The sequence below is a fragment of the Hyaena hyaena genome, unplaced genomic scaffold, assembly GCF_003009895.1.
Source record: "Hyaena hyaena isolate Hyena2069 unplaced genomic scaffold, ASM300989v1 scaffold_1387, whole genome shotgun sequence".
Classification (NCBI taxonomy): Eukaryota; Metazoa; Chordata; class Mammalia; order Carnivora; family Hyaenidae; genus Hyaena; species Hyaena hyaena.
In genome coordinates this window covers 296,016-300,214 of record NW_024082020.1, presented here as the reverse complement: position 1 = coordinate 300,214, position 4,199 = coordinate 296,016, and the positions used below count along the sequence as shown (strand labels likewise).

The 4,199-nt window shown below is 39.4% G+C and overlaps 1 pseudogene; it reads left to right on the top strand.

Annotated features, from left to right (window-relative positions):
* Window positions 1-3,149: 3,149 nt before the first annotated feature.
* Window positions 3,150-3,985, top strand: LOC120225404 (annotated as a pseudogene).
* The last annotated feature ends 214 nt before the right edge of the window (window positions 3,986-4,199 follow it).

Below are 4,199 nucleotides of genomic sequence, written 5' to 3'. Positions count from 1 at the left end.
ATGATTCTGTGAGAAATATTAATCTTTTTAATTAACTCTCAATTCATAATTTCACTTCTTTAAGTACTTCATGTGACAAAATACACATGAAACCTTTCTGGACTATACCAAAGCACAATGGTTGTCTTACAAAAAAAAAAAAAAAAGAAAGGACTTATGTGATTGTTCAAGTTGTGAGGTGAACTAGCTGGCCAGGCATTTCAGTCAATAGAGAATGATAAGCCATTCACTCATTCAATTAATATTTCTTGAGTTTAGTGTTCTTCTTAGTCTGAACTAAACATAGTCACCATCAGCTCTCTTTCAAAGTTGAATTATACCTCGGTAAGTTTTCAATCATTCTTTTCTTAATACTATTGACATTTAATTCACATTCTGTACAATTTACAAATTTTAAATACACAGTTCAATGGTTTTTAATTTACCTACAGAATTGTTCAACCATTACCATAATCAGTTTTAGAACATTTTTTTATCACCTCAAGAAGAAACCCTGGCAATCCTTAGCAGTGTTTCCTCATTTCTTCCCAACCTCCCCAGTTCTAGTTCTGCCTTTTGTCTTTATGCATCTGTCTGTTCTGGACACCTCACAAATCATATAGTATGGGTCTTTTGTAACTGGTTTCTTTTACTTATCATGATTTTGATGTCTGTCTATGTTGTAGCATATATCAGCATTTCTTTCCTTTCATTGCCAAATAATATGCCATTGCATGGATACGCCACATTGTATTTATCTTTTCATCAGTTGATGGAGATTTGAGTTGTTTCCACTTTTTGGCTTATTACAGTAACAATATGCTGCTATGAAATTTTAGACACAATTTTTTTGTGGGGATTACATTTTCTTTCTCTTGTGTGGATATGTAGGAGTGTAATTTCTGGGTCATATGGAAACTTTACATTTAACCTTTTGAAGAACTGCCAGACTCTTTTCCAAAGCAGCAATGCAATCATTCTTAAAAACTTTCAGTACTAACTCATTCACTCATTTAGGAAACATTTACTGAAGACTTACTATGTCCAATTCCATGTGCTATATATTAGAGATATAATGGCAAACAAAACAGAGTCTCTGCCATAATGGAGATTATAACCTAGCAGAGAAGATAGACAAAATCATAACTTTTGGGATAAGCATAATTATAGGAAAATAAAGGATACATAGGGCCAGATAATAGAGGGACTTAACCTGTTTAGAAGCCTGGTAAGATCTCCCTGAGGAAGAAATGCTTTTGCTGAAACCCAAGTGAAGTGATCATCAGAATTAACTTGGCAAAGAAGGAGGTCAGTGTTTGGTATGAAGGAACAAACTCATATAAGACTCTAGTTGTAGGGAAGGAGTATGTTCTCCTTGAGGAACAAGAGAAATTCAATGTGACTGTAAAGTGCATAGTGTGCAAGATGAAAGAGGGTGAAAATTGAGTCTGGGTAAGTAGATAGAGACTATTCAAAGGTTTTATTAGAACGGTAATGTAATTAGATTTCTGTTCTTAAACGAACACACTTGTCTCTATCCGGAGAATGGATTGGCAGAAGGGAGACTAGAAGCTGAAACCATTCCAGAGTTTACAGAGAAAGAATTCCCAGAAGTTATGGTGGCCCAGACTATGGTGGTGGTAAGGGACATGAACGGAATGGAATGGAATCAAGAAACATTTAGAAAGCACAATCAGTAGGACTTGGTGATTGATTGCACATGGGGGGCAAGAAACAGGAAGGAGTCAAAATACATGTTTTATTCAGGTACTGGGTGGTATTCAGGTATTCAGGTAGCACCATTTACAAAGACAGGGACACGGGGAATATGACAAATCATGGTCCATGGGCCAATGCACAAAGTAGGAGCATTTCCCATGTACTCACTAAATGCAAGGTACTGGGGCTAGAGTTGTTAAGTATGAAACTTAGTAAAATATATATGCTGTAGGCAGATAATGATCTCTCCTAATATGTCCACATTCTTTCCCCTGAATCCTTACAGGGGTTACCTTACATGGTGGGAAGAAAAGAGTTAACAAAGTTCTAAATATCTATCCTTGAAAAGACCTCCTTCCAAGATCAGCCCTTGGCTAGCCTCTGGGAATTTAGATTTGGGAGGGTTCCCACCATTAGCTGATAAAGATGGCTCAGTGTGCCTAAAATGTTGGTGCAGGCAATATAGCTTGTGCTGAACATCTGCATTCCTTCTAGGAATCTAGAATTTTGGCACACAGCAGACAAAGTATGCATACATAGGCAGCTCTAATAAAAGCCCTAGGCACTGGGTTCTTGATGAACTACTCTGGTTAGCAACAGGTTACATGTGCTGTCACAACTCGTTGCCTTGGGAATAAAGCACATCCTATGTGATTCCCCTGAGAGGGACCCTTGAAAACTTGCACCTGTTTTCCCCCAGAATTTGTCCCATGTGCCTTTCCCTTGGTTGAATTCTCTTTGCTTTGCTTTTTTGCCATTATAAATTGTAGTTGTGAATATTGCTGTATGCTGAGTTCTTTGAGTCCCCTTTCTAAAGCATCAAATATGAGGGTAGTCTTGGGGACCCCAAGCACACATACCAAAATTGATTAAAAGCCTTTGAGCTTGTCTTGGATTATCTGTTTGGGCCCAATGTAATTGAAGCAGATGTCAGAGTGGTGTAATTGCTGATTTTGAAAATGGAGGAATGGGCCAGGAGCCAAGGAAGGCAGGCAGTCTCCAGAAGTTACATAAGATAAGGACATGGAATGTTCCATAAAACCTCCAGAAAAAATATTGCCAAAACCTTGATTTTAGCACAATGAAATCCATTTCAGGCTTCTGACCTCCAGCACTATAAGGTGGTAAATTTGCTGTTTTAAGTCAGTATATTTGTGGTAATTTGATACGGTAGCACTAAGAAACTAATATAAATGACCCCAGGGACTATGAAGTTTGGTAGGTGAGACTAATACATGTATATATACAATGCTTCCCAAAGATTTCAATTACAAACTTTAATTATTGTGTACTATCCAGCTTACCACAACTATTCTCTTTTTCAAGGATAATGGGACAGTATGACAATATTTATGAATTATTATAAGGTAAAGCCTTTCTGAGCTGTCCAGAGAGGGGTCCATGTTGTATAGCTCTAGGTTTCCATCCTAACTTACAGGGAAACTTTCACAATGTCTGGAGTCTTTGATGTCTTATGGATGAAAGAGGAGGATGTCTTCAAATTCCTTGCAGCAAGAACCCACTGAGGTGGCACCAAATTTGACTTCCATCCACAAAAGTAATGGCATCTATATCATAAATCTGAAGAGAACCTGGAAGAAGCTTCTCCTGGAATATTGTGCCATTATTACCATTGGACACCCAGTTGATGTGAGTGTCATATACTCCAGGAATACTGGCCAGCGGGCTGTGCTGACGTTTGGGGCTATCACTGGAGCCACTCCTATTGCTGGCTCCTTCACTACTGGGACATTCACTAACCAGATCCAACTCCTTTTAGGAGTTGAGACTTCTGGTGATTACTGGTCCTAGGGCTGACCACCAGCCTCTCACAGAAGCATCTTCTGTTAACCTGCCTACATTGCTCTGTGTAATGCAGGCTTTTCTCTCTGTTATGTGGACGTTGCCATCCCATAGGTCTGATGTGATGGATGCTGGCCCAGGAAGTTCTGCACATGGGTGGCACTTTCTCCTATGAGCATCCACAGAAGGTCTTGCCTAATCTCTCTTTCTACAGAAATCCTGAAGAGATTGAAAAGGAAGAGCAGGCCGCTGCTGAAAAGGCTGTGACCAAGGAGGAATATCAGGGTGAATGGACTACTACAGCTCCCAAATTTACTGCTATTCAACCCAAGGTTGCAGAGGGGGTCTGAAGGCATGCAGGTGCCCTCTGTGCCTATTTGGCAGTTCCCTATTGAAGACTGGGGGTGCTTGGACTGCCACTGAGTACTAGTCTGCAGTCCCCACTGATCACACCACTGAATGAATAGGAACAACCACCAAGTGACCATAAGCTGTTCTTTCTCAAACTCTTAAACAGGAAATAGAGGATTGAGAGAAAATAAAGCTTCTACAAAAAGAGAAAAAGAGGAAGAAAGAAAGAAACAAAAAAAGAAGGAAGGAAGGAAGGAAGGAAGGAAGGAAGGAAGGAAGAAGAAGAAGAAGAAGAAGAAGAAGAAGAAGAAGAAGAAGAGGAAGAGGAAGAAGAAGAAGAAGAAGAA